Below are 25,077 nucleotides of genomic sequence, written 5' to 3'. Positions count from 1 at the left end.
TGTTTTTGGACTTTTTTGCTTCGGAATGTATTTATCTAGAAAACACCCATCCTCCTCAGAAGTGTCACAATCCGGCTTAAGCACTTTGTCTATCACACTTTTCACCACATCATTTTCGACACCCTCTTCATTGGAAGACGTAAACGTGACATCAATGTTCTCAGGAAGTGTAACATCACTTTCTTCCTCAATTTCCACCAAACTAGACTGTTTTTCGTGTAGTTGTCTAAAATTGGCGGTGGAACTTTGTGAAACCCTACACCCGTTCCATCAGAAAACACATCCTCACCAGCTTTGTTTTTTCCTATAGGTTTGGGAACGATGTGCTGCAAAACAAAGCTAGCTGAGCTATAACTGTTTAATTTCAACTGAATTCTTTCATTTTCAATCTCAATTTCTTTAACCTTAAGTTTTAATTTTGCAATCTCATCCAGTTGTTCATTAATTGATTTTTCTTTTAATTGCAACACAGCTCTTAGATGTTCGTTTTCTTTAAATGTTTTTCCGTTTCAATCATCACTGTCTTTTACAACACTTTTAAGTTTCTCAAACTTTTCGGAGATCTGACGGTTTTCCAGAATTAACTTTTCATTTTCAGTTGTAATTTTGTCACATTTAGTTGTTAATTCATTAAACCGTTCAGTTGAAACTTTTAACTTTGTGTCACGATCGAGAATCTGATCTTCAAAAGTTTTAACTTTTGCTTTCAGATTTTTCAATTTTTCATCATTCAAATACGTGACAGTACTACAAAAATTGCATTGTTTGTTGCAATTTTTGCAGTCAACATTTCCATCGACTTATTACCTGACCTGGATGTTGACACACTTTGACTGACCTTCTCTTTTGACTCAGAAACAGAAATAGAATCTACCTCAAGTGCTTTCGCAGCTAGCACTTGGTCAGCCATTTTCTCTGAATTCTCAGTTGTCAACTTCTGAGTCACATCGATCAACTCCGTATCAACCATCTTTGATTTCTCAGTCTCTGCGTTTTCTTTCTTCTCTCTCTCTTCTTTTTCTTTTCTCTCTTTTTCTTTCTCCTCCTCAATCATCTTCGAAGTTGGTGTTCCCCACCACTTATGCTGCCAGTATTCATCCTCTTCTTTGTACTCCTGAATGATGGCTTCAATATCTAGCGTTTTGTCATCAATCGCCACATTGCCATACCGATCAAGATAGCACTCTCTGTCTGGATCCCAACGATTTGCTCTTATTGCTTCCAAGTATACACCAGAAAGTCTGATAATCTTTGTTTCAGCAGTCATCTTCCTGTATTTGTACTTCTGTTCTTCTGTACGATTATCCTTCCAAGGAATCGGTTCATTATGACTTGCCATGAAAGCATAACCAACGGCATCATCTTCCGGCAAAACCTCTTTGCTCCAATCATAACCCTCATCATCATAGATCACAGCTAAAGCCCTTGACTTTTCTCTTTGCTCTTCAGCCTGCTTTAGTCTGGGCGGCTCCGATTTATTCTGATGGTAGATTGCCTTCTTGTAATAATCGTCACGAAATGGATTTTCAGATTCATCAACGTATGCATTCCGACATTCTCGCTTGAAATGGCCCTTTTGTTTGCATTTAAAACACGTCACTTTTGACTTATCGAACCCAAGCTTTGTCGACGGACCACCAATTGATTTCCTCCCGGTAATTTCCATAAAACGTTGCGCACGTCGAACAGCACTTGCCATTGCCCAACGAATGTCAATAAGCTCCATTTCCTCGGGATCTATCTGATCGTAGTCTTCTTTGGTCAGATTTGTATTTCCGATCTTTCCGGCTACCAGACCTTCATAGGACTCCAAAACAGACGCTAGAAAAACCATCTGTTGCTTGGCCGATTCTTCGTCAAAGTTCTGTGCATTCTTCAAATCGATTGCAATGTTGCAAGAAAACTTCGCATCAGAACGATTTGCAGAAGACGTAGATCCACTGTGATAACCACTGTGGCTTCCGCTGCTTGAACTGCTTTAACTTTCTTTGTTTGTTGAAGAAACATTTTCAGCAGAAAATGCCGTTTTCGGAGAAGTAGCTTTCGGCATCAAGCTTTTTGGATAATACAGATCCAGATTCTGCTGATAAGATGAGTGATTAACTTTGTATGCTTTCTTCAACTCTAGCTCATGGCTTTCAAGTCTCTCAATCACAACATCTGGTTTCAATTTGTCAGGAGCAATAGTGTTCTTTAACATCAGTGCGTAGTATTTCCAATCCAATTCATCAGGTAGTGAATCAAACAATTTATCAACTATCTCATCATCAGGATAATTGATCTCATGTCGAACAAGTTCCAGCTTAAGATGACCAAACCGTTCAATCATTTTACACACTGATTCATTTTTCATACATCCAAACATATCAAATTCTTTCCGGAGAAGTTTCTTCTTATTCTTTATAATCTCAGTACTTCCTATACACTTTTTCTTGAGTTTATTCCACAAATCTTGAGAATTTTTATAATCTATTAGAGAAATAATATCCTCCTGAACCGATTGAAACAGCAAAGCAACACACTTTTGTTCAGCCACAAAATTATCAATTTCTTCAGCTGATCTCAATGATTCGCCATTATCCTTTCCATCAGCATAACCAGTGTTCATACTCTTCCAACTGGGAAAGGCGAATGCCATCAACCAATCTTCAAACTTTGTTGCCCACCTGCTGTAATCTTCTATAGCCATCAACTTAGGAGGTTTGTTAAATGTTCCAAATGCACTTTCGGACTCCCAAGCTTCTTTCTTTTTCTCTTTCGGTCGATTTTCGTTCGTATTGTTTGATGTCGAATCGTTATTTCCTGAACTTCCTGTGAATGCGTACATGTCGCTGAATGGATTCAAGAACATATCATCCATTGTGAACGTACCTGCACAATCAAACAATACTTAGAAAAATTTTGATTTTGAAAAATATCAGTTCTCAAAAGCGATCCTGTCTAAACGGTTTGACAGAAAAGCGGTCCAGTATATGTTCGTAAACGCGGACCAGACAGTAATGACTAAGTCCTCTCGAGCGATCCACAGTATGTCAAATTAGCGACCGAGAGTATGTACGTTCGAGCGATCCAGAGAATGATCGTTCGAGCGGTTCAAATACTGTCAAATAAGCGATCCAACTTTTGTTCGTTGGAGCGATCCAGAAGTGTTCGTATGAGCGGTCCGAATGTGATCGTTCGAGCGGTTCAACAATGTTGTCCGTTCGAGCGGTTCAGAAAGTTAAATTGTCCGAAAAAGCAATTCCAAGTGTGAATTTTGAGCGATCCAATCAGGTTATGTCCAAAAAAGCGATCCAATGTCCGAAAACGCGATCGACAGATTTTAACCAGTTTTTACCATTTTTAGTCCGTATTTTCACCTGATTCTTTCTAGGGTTTGTTAAAAGTGTGTTTTACACGTTATATTCAAATTTCAGACAATTTTGACCGTTGGAACCACTGAAAACCGAAAAAGTATGAGAGAAAGTGAGTAGAAAAGAGAGATTTCTGCAGATCTATGTTGTCGTAGTATGAACTCCTCGTCCTGAGCTCTGATACCACTTGTTGGACCGTTCTATGACCCGAAAAGTCAGTCGAAGTAGTTCATCTTTACATACGAAGGCGGAATCAACGTAAGTAAAGTAACCACAGCTAATCCTTTCAATTCCTTGTGTTTATATTGCTTTCTGGTAAAATTTCAGCAGAGTTTCAGCACCGTAGCACACACATACGTCGTTCCAAATGAAGAACCGCTCAAGCCTATTTATAGAAGACTTGGGTCGCTTATGTGACAGTCCAAATAAGCGATCCAGCATCTTTGTCACATAAGCGATCCACATTCGTGTCCTAAAAGCGGTTCAAGACTAAACCTAATGACACAAAAGCGGTTCACAATACATCTTTGACACATAAGCGGTCCTAACTCTATTTCACTCAATATTAACACTTTGACCCCTATAGACCAATCTTGACATTAGACTTTTTGTAGACGCAGTCAACAGACATTCCGTGCATCAACAAGTACACTATTAGTACATGATTTCATTATGTTTTTGCTATGTATGTCCATTGTGTGCATACTTAGTACATCATTTTACATCCATTTTCATGCTACGTATGTCCATTGTGTGCATACCTAGTGCATTGTTTTACATGACATTTTCACGCTATGTATGTTCATCATACTTAGTGCATTTGTTTTACATGACATTTCACGCTATGTGTGTACATTTGATTACATACTTAGTGCATTGTTTTCACATGCTTACATTTGGTATATCATTTGGTTTGTTTAACGGTTCTTTATTGTCACACCCTGGCTTTGCGGAAGCGTGGTTAATTTGGTGTGACTTCTTAATACCATAGCTTAATCATAACAAAGTTATATGAAAATAAAACCATGCAAGATCATCCATTGATTTAAGTTTTAAAACATAAGTAACACAACATTGTCTTCAGGCGTTGACTCCTGCAACGGACACTACAACCTGATAACATAAAAACATTGTTTGAAAGACACAACACCAACATGAAATAAACGCAGTTTAAGGACTCGTCCAGGTAAAAGTCACATCCCCTAAACTTGGATGACCTCGAAACCCTTATGCAGCGGGAAAACGTAGCATACCGTGCCAGAATCCTTAGTTCCCTGAAATACATGTAAGTTGGAAAAATCAACAAAAATTGTTGAGCGAGTTCATGTGTAAGTGAGTAAGTAAAACCTTTGTAAAATGTCAGTATGTATGAAAATTCCTGGTATGTAGCAATAAGGAAAAAGAGATCAATTAATGTGTAGCTAATACATTAATAAGTGAAATGTCCTAGGAAGCACTCAAACCTGTAACGCGTATTTCATACCGGTCCTTCCGGCGGAACAACATAGTCACCACATGCAGCCACATGCTGGCTCATGTGTGGGGCTCGCAACACCCGATAGATCTATCACTCATGCCTCTCGGTCCTTATACAAGGATTAATGGTCTTACGATAATAACCTACCCATTCACATGATCTAAGTAATAACCCTCCTTACGCTAAACATACCATGTATAAAAGTGCTCGTAATCATAGTAACATGTATTTCACCCCTGCAGTTTAGAAAACTGAAAACAGTTAAGAGAAAAGGGGGACATGAACTCACAGTGGTGCGTCTCTAACAAGAAATCTCCTGGTCAACCTGCTGTGCAATGACCTACACGTACTAAGTTCTATTAGACGGACGGTCGTGCCTTAGCTTAAGGTTTAATGTCTTTGGGAAATAGTTAGACAACTATTTCGTATGTACACTTAGTAATTATTTGGTAAATATATTCCTTCCCAAGGATGGGGGTTTTAATACATGTGCGTTTGTACAATTCCAAGACTTTATTATTAAGTCCCACTTAATAAATATACTCTAATTCTTTTGTCCAAAATATTCTATCTCCAAAATATAAATATCTTTCCCAAAAATATTATAATTTATTTCATTTGTCTAAAATACTCTACTTCCAAAATATAAATATTTTTCCCAAAAATACTATATTTATTCCATATAATTTTTCCCCAAAATAACACTCGTCAAAATACACACTTATGAGTATTTTCTAAAAATGCGTGAGTTATGTTTAAAGATCGGGTGGTATTAATAATACCGTTGTAACTCATTTATTGTGAAGGCGTTCGTATTATTTTGGAGTTGTTAACATTCGGTAATATTATTTTTACGCTAAAAATAATATTTAGATAGTTTGCAAAATAATCACAAAAATTTACGCAAGTGTTGTTATGAAAATATATATTCTAAATATATATATTTTAGCAAGTTTATTTTGTGAAAATCCCACCTCCGTCACTTAAAATGTTTTGTAATAAAAATCGTGGCGAAAGTTATTCGGGAAAACAAGTTAAAAATATAGTCATAACACTTGTGATAAAAATATTTACAAGTGTTAGATTTTTGGAAAACAATTTCTCCAGAGTTTCCCCTGTAACTGGAGGTGGCCACGCTTTTAAGCGTATCATTTTCTTTTGTAATTCACATCAACAATGTTCTCAATTAACCAACCCGACATTTAGACATGCAAAACACCACTTATATCGTTTCAGTTTTAATATACAAAACTGGGCCGTTTTCGAGTATTTTAATAAAATAGTTATCTTATTCCAAAAATTTCCAAATTTTTATAGAATGTCTTATACGAACCAAAAATTATTATGTAAAAATATCGGGGTCCAAATCATTACCAATATTTTGTAGAAAATCATTTTCCGGGCTGAAACCAGATTTATCGTTTTCTGACCACAGTCCGCGGAATAATTTATTTAAAATTCATCCAGAGTCCGATTTACGAAATTCCAGTGGGAGAGTTACGGATACATCGGTGTTCATCTACAGTATAAATTTTATGATTTGACTCTACACAAAAATCAAGTTATGACTAAAAATATAACACCCATTTTCTGCTGTAATAATTCAGCTTTAGTTGCTGTTAGAAAACGACACTTTAAAAATAGTAAACGAAGTCCAAAAATTATTATTCCGGTGCCATTCGAACCGTATTTCATAGTACATATATCTAGACTTCAGAAAATACATTTTTCGTTTAGTTTAGGACCTGTTACAGCCAGTTACAGTCGGCTGAAAGTGCAGATCAGCTTGCTGATTGAAGGTTAAATGTTACTAAAACGCACCCATACGTTCGCCAACCTTTCTAATATGATTAAAATCAGATCATGAGTCTGTTACAGCAGATTATGGTTTGTTTATTTCAGATTTATCATGATTTATACCACTAGTTTCTTTTTAACCAACTAGTTCATCATACTTTCAAGTCTTTTAGTTTTGATCTTTAGTGTTCTCGATTTTCATCCGTTAAACCTCTTATTAACCACTTTAAATAAGAACAAGAGAGTGTTTAGAAGCACTTACAACTAGCACAAGGCTAGGGAAGATCAAAGGCGTAAAAGTGGTGGATAAAAGAAGACGAGAGCGGTCCTTGAGCTTCCGAGAACACCAAGCTTCGTTGAACGCCTTGTAGCACCTAGAAGTACACTTGGATTGCTTGTTTGAAGATCGAAAGTGATGGTTTGGTGGTGGTATGGTGGTGGCCGTGAGTGGTTATGGAGGGAGAGAGAGAGAGAGTTGGAGTGAGTTGGTTTGGTAAAATGAAAGTTTATAACTCTTAGGTTTATTTATAAACCTATTTCACTAATAACCATTAGTTAATATGTCACCTTGATATGAAACATAAGCCAATAAAATATTCAAAAGTGTAAGAGTTTGTCACCTATGGGGGAAAACCGATCGGTTAGAATGGGGGGGGGGTTTAGTTGATGTTGAACTAGATAGTTAGGCACTAGTTGGTTAGTTAGTTAGTTAGAGATTAATTAGTGTATGATGTGTGTTGTGAGTTGTAACGGGTGTTAGGGTATTCGGGGACCCTAACTAGCTCAGAAAAAGAAAAACAACGTTAATGACAATATTTTTGTGTTCCGGATAAAGTCCGGTTGTTCGGTTGGATAGTGATCCGTTAAAGTGCTTAACAAAGCTTTAGAGTGTCGTTATTATTATTTTTAGTGACACAATTTATTCCCGACACTTTGGAAAGTGTCTAGTAATATTTTTCTCATGTTTTGGCACTTTACTAGTTAGCTAAATGCTGAATTTTTATTTAAAGTGCTGAATTTTGTACTTAAAGTACGTTTTAGGCACATCCGGTCACTGTAATTATCACCTAGTGACGCAGTTCTACAATCCTCACTTCCCTACACTCTCTACTAGTGTAGTAAACTATTTCTGGCTTATACAGGCCTTAGAGGCAGTGTCTACCTGGTGCTTGGCTATCTCAGCACGTTAAATGGGTTATCCGTTCATTGTGCTACTGTGCTTTTGTGCATCAAGGTTGTCACTAAAGTTTTCGTGAAGTAAATGGAGTGACAGCAAATAAAGTAGGAGGCATGGTTATATATATTTCAGAAATCATGTAGAAGTTTATTTACAATTGTAAACAAGCACAGTAATTGAGCAGTAATTAAATGCTAATTAATTCGTACGGATACCTGGTTTGGTGAGGGTTCTCACATTTATTACATTCATTAACACCGATCATGCCGCTCGGTAGTAGGTAGTGGTACCATAGGACTTGACAAATCCCGTTCCTAAAATCCTAGGTTTGTTTGGATGGATGGAATGACCGAATCCGAAAACATTTATTTTGATAACCTTTACTCTAAGGTTATCCTGCTGTCTCAAGGCTTGGATGTATGCGTTAACTCACCACATAAATGTTGTATCACTAAAGCATGCATTACCACGAAACATAACTTTGATTTAAACCAAGTTTTACTTCAATACTTTGTTTTTGTGCATTTTACCTATGGTTTAGTTGATGCATTTCACTAGCCATAGATATCATTTTGGTTACACATTACATGACTACATTTTGGACTTCTAAACATTTGACATTGGTTTATACAGGAACATTTGATGGTTGGTTTAAACATGAACATTTTACATTGGTAGTTTGTTTGGGTTAAGTGGTTTGGATAACGAGGCGCGTGTAATATGATACAATCGTGGTGGATACGCCGCTGGTACTTCCTATATATAAGTGCTTGTATAATATTACATATCGTAGCGTTATTTAGATTATTTCAGTTTAGACATATAACATTTTACACAAATAACATATTTTTCACAAGACTTTGTTTTTACAAAACAAATTGTTTATACAACTTATTTTTTCCTGGTTATTCATTTAACCATACAATATTCTCTTATATATACATATCAACTGATTTATTATCGCTTTTTAAACGTTTTATAAAAGCAAACACTTAAACTGGATTCATGACAAGTTTTCATTAACATTTTCTTAAACCTAAGTCATGAATCCTATTTTCACAAAACCTATGTACTCGCCAACATTTTTATGCTGATGTATTTTCACATGTGTTTCAGGTACAATAGTTGATGATAATTGATGATGATATTGATGCATGCTCACATAGGATTGGACGAGGCCTTAGTGACAATGAAAGATGCAAGACTAGTTAAATTTTGTTTTACTTCTTTGTTTGTTATGACATTGCAACTCTTTTAATCAATAAAACAACATTTCAATTTTCCATGTGTTATGAAACAATGATTCTGTTACAACACTCCCCGACGATTCCGCCACGTTTTGTTGTTTTACGTGGTCAGGGTGTGACAGAAAAGTTGGTATCAGTGCTCCTGGTTATAGGGAATTAGGTTATTAGTAATGTTTTGACCTAGTCTATAACCTTCCTAGGACCCTAACGCGAGTTTACTTGCGTTTAGTCAAAAAAAAAAACAATATCGTCACCTATCCTTAGGCGACAACCACAATAAGAATATAAATTTTAAAACTGCTTTGAAAACTAATCATCTGTTCTAGGATGATTGATTACTAGGTTTTGAACCCTCTAAGTATTCAAAATCTCGTTAAAGTTTGGGTCTTTTGATGTGAACACGTGCAAACTGGAAGGGTGAATGACTGTACTTCGAGTTTTCTGTCTAAGGCTAGAGTGTTCGTACAAATCCGCAGTATCGGACTAGTCACTCTTACCTGGGAACTCTTGGGGTGAGTGTTCACTTATAGGCGAGCATGTCTTCAGTGATACATTAATATGACCCATTTACTTTGATTAGCCACCATCTCATTTGTTTGCCTTAGGTAACAAACAAATGATCGCAAATTTATATGCGTTGCCATTTTGTTTTGATCACCCGATAACCTTTCACTTGTTTCTTCCTATGTCTTTCATTTTCTTCTAGAATGTCTCTTTATCTCAGCAACGGTCAAATGTCCGAGCAAACATCCAAATTTGCCCAGCAAATAGGCGAAGTAATTCTAAAGTCTGTGGATTTAGGCATTGCCATGTCTCGTCTCAAAAACGGAGCCACTCAAGAGTCACTGAAGAAAGTAGAAGTCAAGCCTGCACCAAAATCAAGGAAGCGTAAGAAACCTACAGCAGTTACACCAAAACAGGCAGGACCTAGCCAGGTGGCAACACCACCAGCCAAGAAGCCCTACAACGGAACTGCACCCTTGTGCAACCAATTTACCCTTCATCATCATGCTAGTGTGAAGTGCCGCAAATGCCTAATTTGTGGACTTATTGGCCATACAGCAAGAGTTTGCCCAGCTACAGCAACACCAAATCAAGCTAGCAACAATCCTACACAAGCTCGTTCTTGCTACAATTGTGGCGAGAGGGGCCATTTCCGAAGGGATTGCCCGAAAATTTTCAATGCAAATCCAACCCTTGGATGAGCATTCGGCTGAGCAAAAGATGTTGTTGTCCTATGCTTTTGTTTCTTCTATTTTCTTGTAATGTGAACCAATCTGTTTCGTTTATAAATAAATTGTTGTTCACAATTCTGATATACAAGTGTAGTTACATGTGTGTATAGCATTCCCCTATGATACCTACGACAGGGAACTGCGTTCTTACAAACTACTCTTGTGATTCTCCCTTTCAAGTAATCGCTCATAATTTCCTCGAAAATTTTAAGTACTCATTTCATTCTAAGAAACAAAGTACAAGAAATAAAGTGAAATTGTGAGTAATCGTGCTTTTTGCACATCTGTATTTTTGAATCCTTGGTTAGATAACTAAGGGTATTTTCAAATCTCATACCCATTACATTCTGATTTTTCAACATGCATAACATAAGTTTTCAAAACAACCTTTATGATTTCAAAAACATTTTGTATATAGTTCAAAAACATTTTTAATATAGCATATTTACCTAACATATCAAATGCATGATTTCAAAAGCATTGTCGATATTTTCAAAAACAACCTTCATGATTTCAAAATGTTATTAGTACAGTATAATTACTTATATCAAGTGCATGATTTCCAAAGCATCATTCATGTTTTCAAAAACCTTATACATAATTTCAAAATTTATCTCGCATGATTTTAAAACATTTTCATAAATATACCTACCTAATACACCTACTTTATGATTTCAAAAAGTATTATATATAAGGTTTCCAAAAACATTGAACACATTTTTTTAAACCCCATGCATAGTTTTCAAAAATATTTTCTTCAAACATTGACTTAACGTTCAAATTCTGCTTCATGTGTCGCCTTGACATATCCAGCATCTCAACTTCATCAGCATTTTTACTTCATGTTTTGACTTAAGCACATCCAGTGCAAAGTTTCAAAACATCTTCAATTCCCAAAATCTATATGGATCTTTTTATCTTCACAATTAGATCCTTGTGGATAATTGTTATTCAAATCAGAATCCTTAATTGGATTCCTTGTGTACCTTAATTCGAACATTTCGGTTCCTTACAATCGAAATCGAATTTCCTCTTTAAGATCTTTCTATCTTCATAGTTAGATTCTTGATAATGCTTAGAGTACCAAATGAAATCCACTGATTGGATTCCTAGTGTGCTTCAAATACTTATGCACAATTAACAAAATGATAACAAATTTAAAATCAAGTTAAACAATTATGTGATTATGTGTTTATGCATTTTGCGTTTTCTTTTATGCATTTTTTTGCGTTTTTATACTCTGGATATTCGTTATCCAAACCTCGTAGAACCTTTCATATCTTCATATGAGGGATTCGTAGTAGGATATTCAAAAAGGCACTACCTTAAATCCTTATTGGGCTTCTACATGATAGTTAAGACCCTTGGATTATATAGTACCATTCCATGATTCAAAGAGACCCTTTGAGTGGTCTAAAAGATTGATTCAGAATATGGTTAAGAATGACATGTGATGATATAAGCTGAAAAGACTCCTTGGTGGTCTAGAGATCATTTATTGACTCAATTAAAAAGGACCCCAGTATGGTCTAGTCACACCCCTCACATGTTTGTTCATTTGGTTTCCCCTACACATTATAAAATACACTGTGCAAACTATGCAAGGAATTACGTAATTATGGATGCATACATAATTACGAAGTTCAGTGAACGGAAACCACTGTAAGACTTATTATGTGTAAGAACCGATAGTGACAACCATAACAAAATGTGAACAATGTGATAGAGGTACGGTGGACGCACCAATAACACTTTATATACTTGTATATAAGTGTCCCTCTCACATTTCAAGCATGATGTTATTTAAAGTTACTAGAAGTTCAGGACTCTAACCAATGTTTTTCGATCTTTTCAACCTCGTATTTCAAGCTCTCACAAGTTTCCTCTAAGATAAATTTCGGAACGAAATTTCCTGAAGTAGGGGAGACTGTGACACCTGTGTCACTTCAACCATCAAACAAATACCAAACCAATGAAATATTTTATTTCATACATGGGATTTGTAAAAATATGTGTATCATTTGCACATATCAATTCTTGTTCGATTTCGGGCTATAAATCGCTTTCTGGAAGGTTATACGCGCACTGATGCGTAAATATAACCAGTTTAATGCAACAAACGCTCCGTAATAGTGACGTAGGCTTAACATACCTCACATGTTTGTTCATTTGGTTTCCCCTACACATTATAAAATACACTGTGCAAACTATGCAAGGAATTACGTAATTATGGATGCATACATAATTACGAAGTTCAGTGAACGGAAACCACTGTAAGACTTATTATGTGTAAGAACCGATAGTGACAACCATAACAAAATGTGAACAATGTGATAGAGGTACGGTGGACGCACCAATAACACTTTATATACTTGTATATAAGTGTCCCTCTCACATTTCAAGCATGATGTTATTTAAAGTTACTAGAAGTTCAGGACTCTAACCAATGTTTTTCGATCTTTTCAACCTCGTATTTCAAGCTCTCACAAGTTTCCTCTAAGATAAATTTCGGAACGAAATTTCCTGAAGTAGGGGAGACTGTGACACCTGTGTCACTTCAACCATCAAACAAATACCAAACCAATGAAATATTTTATTTCATACATGGGATTTCTAAAAATATGTGTATCATTTGCACATATCAATTCTTGTTCGATTTCGGGCTATAAATCGCTTTCTGGAAGGTTATACGCGCACTGATGCGTAAATATAACCAGTTTAATGCAACAAATGCTCCGTAATAGTGACGTAGGCTTAACATACCTTAAATAACCTTTACATAACTTAGAAATAAGTTTCGGAGGGTTTGGTGTGGCGAAATCAAGTTTATTCGCTTACAGGGACTAATTTCAACAAACTGTGAAAGTATGCCGATTTGTACTGTAACGAACATTCCGAAACATGACCATAAGTTAAACATACCCTAAATATCCTTTACATAGCTTAGAAATAGGCTTTGAGGGGTTCGGTGTGCTAAAATAAACTTTTTGGTAATTCAGGGACTAAAAGCGTAAAAAAGTGCATAAGTTTGCATTTTCGCGCATATCTTACGTTCTAAATACATCCGGACATCCAAAACTTTATGTAATCATTAAAATATTTTATTTTAGTGATTGGCATGATAAAATTCCATTCGTCGCGTAATTTGGATCGTTTTTCGCATTCGTTCGTGTTTCGTCGTAATTACCGAACAACGCAACCGTACGACCAAACGAACCGACATTCGAGATATTTTATGCATGTTTCATGTTCCCTATACTTTAACTTCATTTTAGAGCCGTGAAATGGGATTAACGGGGCTTAAACGTGTCAAAAATGCATCAAAAACCATGTTTTGCACATTCAGGGACCAAAATTGACAATCTGCCATAGTTATCTTAGGAAGGGACCAAAATGAAAAATCTAAATTACAGCTTGTTACAGCTGTTCCCCTAATTTTCACATGGTTTTAACGAAACTATGGGCTCCCATGGTTTCACAAAACCATGGGCACATTTGTACGGATGAGATCGAAGCTCGTTTTACGATGAACGATCGTAACGGTTGTGCAAAAACTATAAACACCCACCATGTTTTCATTCATTCCTCACATTTGAATCTGATTCAAGCTCTCTAAGTGGAAGTATATGCTTCCTACCGGAGAGAGAATCGGATCAAATCTTGCGGGGACCTTCTGTAAGTATTCTTTCGTGCTTTTCTTTCGTTTTAACGTTAAAGTCAAACTGTGTTTGACTTTCTGCTTTGACCAGTCAATGGTCAACGTGAAGTTCGGTTGAACTTCATAACGTGAGCATAATCACGATGGTTATAGTCCCTAGTGACTATACCTACTGATTACCACGTTAACTAGGCTCAGTGACGAGTCGTAGTTTCGGCCAAAATGCGTTTTCTCGCGTATTTTGTAACCAAACTACTCTAGGGTATCAAAACCATTTGTTTTGATACCAAACCTGTTTTCTAACTTAACTAAACATGTTCTAGCATGTTTAGCTCGTCACTTTTAGATTTGTGTTTGTTTAGGGTCGTAAAGGTAAGCGATCTAATCAATCGCTTATACTTTCGAACCCGTCCCATTTGGTCGATCATTAGGGTCCGACCAAACATTTTAGGTGACCATAGTTGTATAGGGAATAACCTTCCGAGGTTATACCTTATGGTCACTTCGTTTAAGTAGTTGTATGATAGGTAGTTTATATGCCTTAGGTAAATTACCAAAATACCCTTTTTACGCATAAATTCATTTTAAGCATATGTAACCTAAATTTTGACATCTAAACTGATTAGGCAACTATATTAGACATGTTTTACTTGTCATAGGACTAGTTAAGCGGTCCGAATACGCTTTACGCGAACGACGCGTTAAAGTAGCAAAAGCTACCTAAACGGGTCGTAATGGGTCAAAAGCACATAGGATAGGTTTCGTTTTAGTATGTAGGCTTTGTTAAACCATATTACATAAGTTCCCACACTTATTTGGTTTACGAACCCTCGTACTACCCGATCCTCCGATAGGTCCGTTTATTTATGTAGTTATATATATAGGGTGTCGTTTGATTCCGTGATCCCTCTAGCTTTGCTTGGTTGTTGTTCAAGACTTCTAAGCACCCTAAAGTGAGTACATAGACCCCTCTTTTACTGTTTTTCAAACATTTTGGGGTGAAACACATGTGCCTACTTGTTACTTTCATGTTTTCAGGTTTTTATATCATATACTTGCTATGTTCATTAGTACACTATTAGTACATGATTTCATTATGTTTTTGCTATGTATGTCCATTGTGTGCATACTTAGTACATCATTTTACATGACATTTTCATGCTACGTATGTCCATTGTGTGCATACCTAGTGCATTATTTTCACATGCTTACATTTGGTATATCATTTGGTTTGTTTAACGGTTCTTTATTACATTCATTAACACCGATCATGCTGCTCGGTAGTAGGTAGTGGTACCATAGGACTTGACAAATCCCGTTCCTAAAATCCTAGGTTTGTTTGGATGGATGGAATGACCGAATCCGAAAACATTTATTTTGATAACCTTTACTCTAAGGTTATCCTGCTGTCTCAAGGCTTGGATGTATGCGTTAACTCACCACATAAATGTTGTATCAGTAAAGCATGCATTACCACAAAACATAACTTTGATTTAAACCAAGTTTTACTTCAATACTTTGTTTTTGTGCATTTTACCTATGGTTTAGTTGATGCATTTCACTAGCCATACATATCATTTTGGTTAGACATTACATGACTACATTTTGGACTTCTAAACATTTGACATTGGTTTATACAAGAACATTTGATGGTTGGTTTAAACATGAACATTTTACATTGGTAGTTTGTTTGGGTTAAGTGGTTTGGATAACGAGGCGCGTGTAATATGATACAATCATGGTGGATACGCCGCTGGTACTTCCTATATATAAGTGCTTGTATAATATTACATATCGTAGCGTTATTTAGATCATTTCAGTTTAGACATATAACATTTTACACAAATAACATATTTTTCACAAGACTTTGTTTTTACAAAACAAATTGTTTATACAACTTATTTTTACCCCGTTATTCATTTAACCATACATCATTCTTTTATATATACATATCAACTGATTTATTATCGCTTTTCAAACGTTTTATAAAAGCAAACACTTAAACTGGATTCTTGACAAGTTTTCATTAACATTTTCTTAAACCTAAGTCATGAATCCTATTTTCACAAAACCTATGTACTCGCCGGCATTTTTATGCTGATGTATTTTCACATGTGTTTCAGGTACAATAGTTGATGATAATTGATGATGATATTGATGCATGCTCACATAGGATTGGACGAGACCTTAGTGACAATAAAAGATGCAAGACTAGTTAAATTTTGTTTTACTTCTTTGTTTGTTAAGACATTGTAACTCATTTAATCAATAAAACAACATTTCAATTTTCCATGTGTTATGAAACAATGATTCTGTTACAACACTCCCCGACGATTCCGCCACGTTTTGTTGTTTTACGTGGTCGGGGTGTGACAAATTTTCCCAGAAAATAAAAAATTGAAACATATTTTTGATCTTAGGGAGAGTAAAAATTAGAAATTTTGAAAATTTGTAAAATCAAAAAACATGATAAAATCTAAAAACCAAAAACATTAAAAAATCAAAAATTGAGTTTTGTTGTGAAAAAGAGGAAATGATAGTACATCAGTGGACAATCACAGCATGCTAAAGATTTGGAAAGTTAAATATGTGATAAACGGCCTCATTGATGATATGCCAGTAGATTTTTACACGCTTAGTAGATTGTTTTCGAGATATAAATCTAAATATAAATACTTACTTATCTCATGGGGAACATCTCTCGGATATATGGGTAACCCCCGAAATCTTGTTTGAGAGATTGTCTATTTCTGACATACTAGGTCTTTGTGCGTGATGATATTTGGGGTATTATACCAGGACTTCTGATTTTGCGGAAGCAATAGCCTAGTCCTCTTATAATACTCTACACTGCTTTAATCATAAAGCTCACCCTCAGCATAAAAAATGATGAAAGATTGGAAAATGCTAATCATGTGCTGTTGAAGAAAAGATCCCTAAACGGGACACACCTAAAGTCGAGCCATCATCTCTTTGTCTCAACGGAAGTTCTAACCCGAGCTCTCATGGTCTCGCATTACCCGTTTACAGATATCATTAGTGTACATTCACCTGTAAAACTGAATATAGGAATCTTGATACGGGAGTATATTCTGAGGTGGGACACGCGAATAAGTTAAGTGCTTAAAACACTAAATCTCGTATCTCGAAACAATTGTACTTTGTGTGAAAATTTAAGTGGATCAGTATACTGATAATCTAAGTGAATCGTTTAGAACTTAAACTCTAAAAAGGTCAACGGTGTTAGTGATTTCTCTCAAAAACTGATATGATCCTCTTACACAAACTCGCAAAAATATTGTCTGTAAATATTTTTTTTACTGCTTTTCATTAAAAACAAAAACTCAAAAGGAATGTGTTTTAGCATAAAATTTTGAAAAATCCAAAAAGATTTTATTTCATCTTATTTTCGACAACTGATGTTGAAAAGTTGATTTTCAAAATTCCAAGTGCTAAACATGATGAACAACAGGGTTGGGAGAGTTTGTTTGAAAAGATAAATGATTTCAAAATGATTAAATGGTTCATTAATTTGAAACCAAATTTGAGTGTTATGAATACAAGTGATTAAACAGAGATTAAAATTGTTATAAATAAAAAACTTATGTTTTGGAAGAGTATGTGCAGGTAAAAGGCTTTGGAAGAGCTATGTTTCGAATCCTGAGGATTTTCCGTTTAAGCATATGCAGATTAAAGCCAGATTTCTGATTCTGTTGCTATGGAGAGCCAGGAGACATTTCTGAGCGAGATCCCTGTGTCTAAGCCTGAGCAAAGTTTGAGCTAGGATACGATTCTGGAACAACTTAAGGGGGAGTCTGCTAGCAAAGGGGAGTTTGATGTTTAAAAGAACCAGATTCAGTTTCTGGAACAAAGCTCGAGATAGAAGCTGCTGATGCTGAAGAACTTAAGGAATCAAGAGACCTGATCAAGAGAATTAGAAAGAGTATAGAGTCAGGTTGAGATGCTGCGAGAAGAAGATAGAGATTGAGGATGCTTACAGAGAAAGATACTTTGGAAAGAGCATGAAGACTGATCAAGACTGAAGACTCAACACACTGAAGACTCGTCATCATCCAAGGGGGAGTTTGTTGGTGCATATGTCTGTTGACTTCGTCTTGTATCGAGTCATGTAATAGATTAGATAGACCAAGACACGTAGAACGAGAAAAACAGGAAACAGGGCTGATTCAGTCACCTCACACGAACTGACCAGTTCGTGCGAACTGGCCAGGTCGTGCGAAGTGGACCAGTTCGTATGGGACTGTTTCATGCGACCTGGCTTGCCTATATATAGGAGGTCTTGGGTCTTTCATTTGTAACTTCTGATTCTGGTAGCGAAGCTCTGCCGAAGTGTCGCCAGCTCGTGTAAACGTTGTAAAATCAATACAATCGATAGTTAATCTACTTCTTAGTGCATATCAAGCTGAATGAAGATCAAATCAATGAATTCCGCCTCTGATTTGGTCTAGAACTCTTCTGATCGACTCATTTTGATCGATTTACCGATCCTACATTTTGCAAAAATTTTCAAAAATTGATGACCAGCCACTTTGAGATGAGCATGATGGGTGAGTTAACCTTTTTCTTAGGTTTACATGTGGCACTGGAGCAAAATCTGCAACAATCTTGATTTCTCACTTCACTCCTCTGTGCTTACTTCTCAAATTTCGGGACGAAATTTCTTCCAAGTTGGGGATGATGTGACAATCCGAACTTCCAAGGTTTGTAGCGTTTAATCTTGTGAGTCTAACTTCCTGTTATCTATTCTTTTCTTTCAATGTGTTAAGGTTCTGTACGGATATAACCCCGTTAAGCTTAAATTGTAACTTACGACAACTCGGTTAGATAATACATACACCATGTGGGCCGCACTTGCACTTGTCGCATGCACCATTGGGCCACTCGGCCCAACTCTTTAAACTATTTCCTTATGTTTGCTACCCTTTGGCCCAATCCCTATTTCTCCTTTTATACGTAAGTGAGTTGCTTTGTGTTACAAGAAGTTGCAAACCCTAATAATCCTCACCCCTCACGTAATAGCGACGGCAGTTGTCAAGGATCTCTCTCTCGTAACATTATCTTAGCAAATCATTGGCTGGTTAGTGATTCGTTTCGGTTGATTTGTTGTGTTAATCATGTTTGTGTATATGTGTGACCTTGATTGCATGAATATAATGTAGGGTATGTATGCTAAACCTTCTGTTTATACATAATCAAGAAGTGCTAGGATAGAGTGACATGCATACTAGGTTCGGTAGTGGTATGCAAAGATCGTATTGATTATGATGTTATTATGTGTAATATGGATTAGTTGAACGGTACAGGAATGTTGTTGTTATGTCCGGGTATGATTAGAACGATGCTAGATGTCTGAATATATGGGTATGTTTTAATTGATTCGTGGTTGTACTTATACATGAACGATGTATTGAAATGACATGTGTACATGTGGGATACAAGTTATCGGGTAGGAACTGGGCGGAATCAGGATTGATAATGAACTTGTATGATCATAGGGTTATAGAGATCATGATCGGTAATGAAGATGTTTAATATTAACTTGTTGCGTCATGGATGTGATTAAATGTTTAGATTGTTCCACAGATTGTTACGTAAGATTAGGGTGGAATACCTTGCTTATGATTACATGTCATATTATGTAATGTGGGTATCAATTGAATGATCATTGATAATGTTAATGACTGTTGTTAAACGGATTCATAAGCAAAGAAACAAACAATGAGTTGTTAATCTTTGAGGCTGGCATTTTGATGTGGGCTCGGCTGTATATAGATGTGACCCACAAACAAGGCGGTTGGGCCTCACATGTTTTAGGTAAGCCTCAAGAACCGCACACCTGGTCATGTTTGAGATTGGGCCGAAGCCCTGCTGAGTTGCGTGATGTCTGGGCTGCGTTACTGGGCCGCACATATTACTGAACACACACACACACACCCATTTAAGTTGGGCAATTGGTTTGGGCTAACAATGTGGGCCGAGTAAGACTGCTTAAGCAGTGGTTACGATTGATATGATTTGTGGGACAACGAATGGATAATTGAGTCAATGACTGTGATACATACATGCTTTGTTAATTGAGTCATACATGGTTAAAAGCTGATTTGAAGAGTGTACTAGCAAAATTATGTATGCACGCACATAACATGTTTGATTGACTACATGCTAAGTATTTGGTTGGTGCCTTAGGTGCATGAGTAAATTATTGTGTGCTGAATTACACGTGTGTATTATGTGAGCAATGCATAGGCTTGATGTGAACCTTGAATACATTAAGTGGTTGTAAGCAAAATGCATGAAAAACTGACTGTTATCGGTAACCCTTTTAGGACGTGATTGATCTGTTAATCAAGTAAACATTCTTACCGAGCAAAAACAATGTGAGTTCACTACTTTTGAGCATGCGTCCCGGTGGTTGGGACAGTCAGTGGGTATCCCGGGGAGGGATAAGTCTTTTGGGTAAAACTGTGATGTTGGATAGTATTCTCACTCTCTATCTCTTAAGTCCCATCTTTTGCTATCGGGGGTGGTAGCGGGGTATTAGTTGGTAGCGCTACTTAGGTTTGGCACCCTCACCCCATTCCTGAGAGAGGGTGGGTGTGAACTAATGACCCAGTCGGGCCCAGTGCTTTGATAGGAGCACTGGGGAACGGGCAAAATACTTGGTAACTAACGTTTTATTAAAACTGTGAACTCGCCAGCTTTGTCTGATACACTTGTTGCATGCTCGCAGGTCGTTAGGTTTCATGGACTTGGATACTTGCTGTCTGGAGGAGCAGGAGATGTCATGGGTCGACTGGAGGGATACACGCGATTACTTCTTACTATTATACTTTGGTTTTGAATAGTTTAGCTTTGATTTACCATTCGCTTTCGTTGAACATATTGGTTTTCGTATAAACTTGTGATGGTATTTTATTAATGATTGAGAACTTTGTTCTGAAACTTATGTGGGTTCAAGGTAATTAGTGGCTCATTGTCAGTACGTCACACGCCTATCAGGGACACTCCCTAGGTGGTATTTTGGGGGTGTGACATTACAAATTAAGCAAAGAAATGATAGTATATTTTTAAGTCAATCTAAGTATGTGAAAACAATTTTGAATAAATACTCACTGGAAAATTGCTCAGTCTCAAAAACTCCCATCGCAACAGGGAACAAACTTGATTCTGATAAAGAAGGAACACGTGTAGATATTAAAACCTATAAGGGGATGATAGGATCATTGTTATATCTAACTGCAAGCAGACCGAATATTATGTTTGCTACATGCTTTCTAGCCAGATATCAATGCAATCCTAAAGAATCTCACCTAAAAGCAGTCAAAAGGGTTTTTAAATATCTAAAAGGATCAGAACTTGGTCTCTGGTATCCTAAGGATACAAATCTTGAACTAATTGCATACACTGATGCAGATTATGCAGGGTGCAAGGTTGACAGGAAGAGCACATCTGGTGCATGTCAAATCTTGGGAGAAAAGTTGGTATGTTGGGCAAGCAAGAAACAAAACTGTGTTGCAACATCAACAGCTGAATCAGATTATGTAGCAGCAGCAAGTTGCTATTCATAAGTGCTGTGGATGCAAACTCAGCTGAAGGATTATGGAGTAAATCTAACAAAGATACCCATTCTATGTGACTCAAGCACATAGATGTCAGATATCACTTCATAAAGGATCATGTTGAAAAAGGTAAGATAGAAATGTACTTTGTTCCAACAGAAAACCAAATTGCTGACATTTTTACAAAACCTCTTGATGAAAAGAGACACAATTTTCTAATCAGCAAACTTGGCATGGTTAACATAAAAGATGAAGATGTTTCAGAAAACAAAATGTCACAACTTGAAAACCAAACTGATGAAATTCAGGGTGCAAGTTCTGATAATCAAAGAATGAAACAACAGATTTCTGATAAAGAAATCCATCAATCTGATGGAATATCAGAAAATCTAATAAATTATCAATGAATATGATAATTTATTAGAAAATCTGATGGATTATCAGAAAATCTGATAAATCATCAGAAATTCTGATAGAACATCAGAAAATCTGTTAAAACATCAGAATCACCACTGAGCAGCAGAAAATTTCATGAATTTACCATCTTTATTCATATCTCATATTTGTATAAACTCATAACTGTAGATAATCTGTTTTTGAATTTTTTTTTCTCATTCTTTATTTAAATTAAAAAAATCAAAAAGGGGGAAAGTAACTTTGCATAAAGATAAATGCAAAGCCACCACAGAAAAATTCAACCGTCACAGGAAAATTTTTTGCAGAAAATTATATTTTTCTTCTACTTCCAATGCATGCAACGTCATACTTCTTCAAGAGAATAGAGAGACACGGGGGCATAAAAATGATTAGGGGCTGTGAAAGTAACCGCCTAGTTATTCAATGCTTACTCACAAATGGGGGCTTCAAATTCTGCCATATACCCTCTGCAACAGATATCCTCTTAAATGAAGAGATAGAAATGGAAAATAAAATATTTGGTTGTTAATACCATTTATGGCATAACTATCACTTTCATCTATAAATATTAACAACACTTGAAGAATTTCTTCATCTCAAACAACCACTTTCACAGACACTTTCTCAGAAACTTCACTTTCAAAATCTTTAAAAAAAGGCAAAAGAAATGAAGTCTGAACGTTTTCCTCTCCCTCTTCACAAACATCACAACCTTAGACTTAGGTCTAATATGGAAGGTCCTGCATGGGAAGATTGCAGGTCTGTGTACAACATGATTAAGCAAAGTCCTTTGGGCTATGCTGTATCTACATACGTCACTATTTACCCAGCACTCCTTCAAGAATTCTGGTGGAATGTTGAAACCGTCTTCAGTGGCACCAACATGTGGATAGAAAGCGAGGTGATGGGGTTCAGGATCATCCTAAAGGAGGAACCTCTCAGGGATGTCCTCCTGCTGGCTGATCTTCTAGAAACCACCTTCTTCAAGAAGGAAATACTTGAAGAAACTCTGAGGGACATGGGTTATCGAACACCCAATGTTTCAAGGTAGATCAACAAGTCTGGTTTCATACCACCATTCCAGTACCTGGTGACACAGCTCAGTGCCTGCTTCTCAAAGAAGACAGGACACTTCAATGAGTTGTCTTACCGGATGATGGAGGTGGTACATGCAGTTGTACAAGAGAAACCGTACAACTTTTCTAAGTTTCTCATGAGAGACATGGAATCAAACATGCACACCCGTCAACCTTTTCTGATCTACCCTCGCTTTGTGATCATCTACCCTCGCTTTGTGATCAAGGTGATAACCAGCCAGCTGGACTTCGGAGGAATAAGGAACTGGTACCCAAGGGCCCAGGTGGCTTTACAAGAGAACATGAATGTTCCTTCCCCTATTCCATCACCTAATCACAGTGGACATACAACCTACCTTTGGTTGTATGTTAAGGGTATTTCCAATGAGTAGTTTTTTTTGTTGTTTTTGTTTGTTTAGTTGTAATTTTTTTATTGAAAAATATATATATTTGCTTTAGTTTTCTCATAAACATCACAATAGATCTAGGGGGAATTAATATGGCATATCTGTTAAAATCATGAAAAATCTGATGAAGTTCAAAGAAAATTGATGGATCTGATGAAACATCAGAAATTCTGATAAGATATCAAAAAATCTGATGATTCATCGGAAAATCTGATGATACATCAGAAAATCTGACCAATCATCAGAAAATCTGTTAATACATTAGAAAAGACTCAAGATAATCAGAAAGACTGATAAATCAACAGAAAATGAGAAGAAATATCAGGCAACATTGCTTTAAACCAGATTCAGAGAAACTTGTGACAACATAAAAAAATTTTGTAAAAAGTTTCTGTCAAAATTAAAATTTTTCTGGGTAATATATCTTCAAAAAGAATGAAACAAACTGTAATGAGAAAATCTTTTGCACAGCAACACTCCTTGAAGATCAGAACAAAGATGTGAAGTTCAGAAATGCTATGTAAGTTAAATCTTCAAAACTCTACTTATTCCCTCTCATCTAAAAAAAATTGGTGATTCAATCTCTAAATATGAATCAATAAATTCTAATGAAGTATGGAGAAAATCCAACTCTCAAAGGTTTTATTCAAAGATTTTCTGATATACATCATCAAAAGGACAACTTGGGAACATACACAGTTTCAAAAAGGTTTTCTATTGGACCTTTTTACAGTAAAAGGGTCCCACATGAAGAAAGGGCGCAAGTTGGATATTAGTGTTTATCAACTAAATCCTTGAAATCTCCGAATATCAATAAAAGATTGGTATTAAATTAGAGATAAACCAAAGGTTTTTTAAATAGTTGTTTCCTAAATGGATTAAAACATCATTAAGGTGTCATAAACCACCTTAAATACAAACAACCCATGAAAAACACTCAAAAATCTCTGTCTCAAAACACTATAAATACATCCTTCAAAAACAGATAATTCCACCTTTAACCTTCCTCTTCAAAATCAAAACCCTAAAAACCCTTTTTCGAAGCAAAAACCTCAAATTCTCCATGGCTACAATCAACATCAACATGCTACCAGTTGAACACTCTGTTCAAATAATCACTGAAGCTGAATTCCTACCTTTAAAGAGCAACAATGAATCCATGAACAACGTAGACGAATATGATACAAACTACCAAATTTTGATCGAATTTCTGACCAGATGTCCTATAGCTCAAGCTCTTACAAAGACCAGAGAGGTACCAGAAAAATTATACAACAAGTGGTGAAGACACTCAAACTCTCAAATCCAAACGAGCTCATATCACATGTATGGGGAGATATCTTCATCACAATCACACAAGAGAAGATAAGAGAATGTCTGGAATTACCCATCAGCCAAAGTTATGATGAAGCACTAGAAAAGGAAGACATGTTTGCACAGCTTGATGCTGTGATGGAATATAAGGTAAAGATTTCAAAGATTAGTTAACTCAAAAGAAATCAGTTGCCTGCCTTCTGGCAAGTATTAATGGAAATTCTGAACAAGTGTTTATCATCAAAGATTGGGGGTATAGATCAGATAAATACAAATGTTCTGACAATCATGTTCAACCTTATCACTGGGTTGAGCATTGATTTTGGAACAGAGATACTT

Source organism: Helianthus annuus, chromosome 5, assembly GCF_002127325.2.
Source record: "Helianthus annuus cultivar XRQ/B chromosome 5, HanXRQr2.0-SUNRISE, whole genome shotgun sequence".
Taxonomy (NCBI): Eukaryota; Viridiplantae; Streptophyta; class Magnoliopsida; order Asterales; family Asteraceae; genus Helianthus; species Helianthus annuus.
This window is presented reverse-complemented; position numbering follows the sequence as displayed.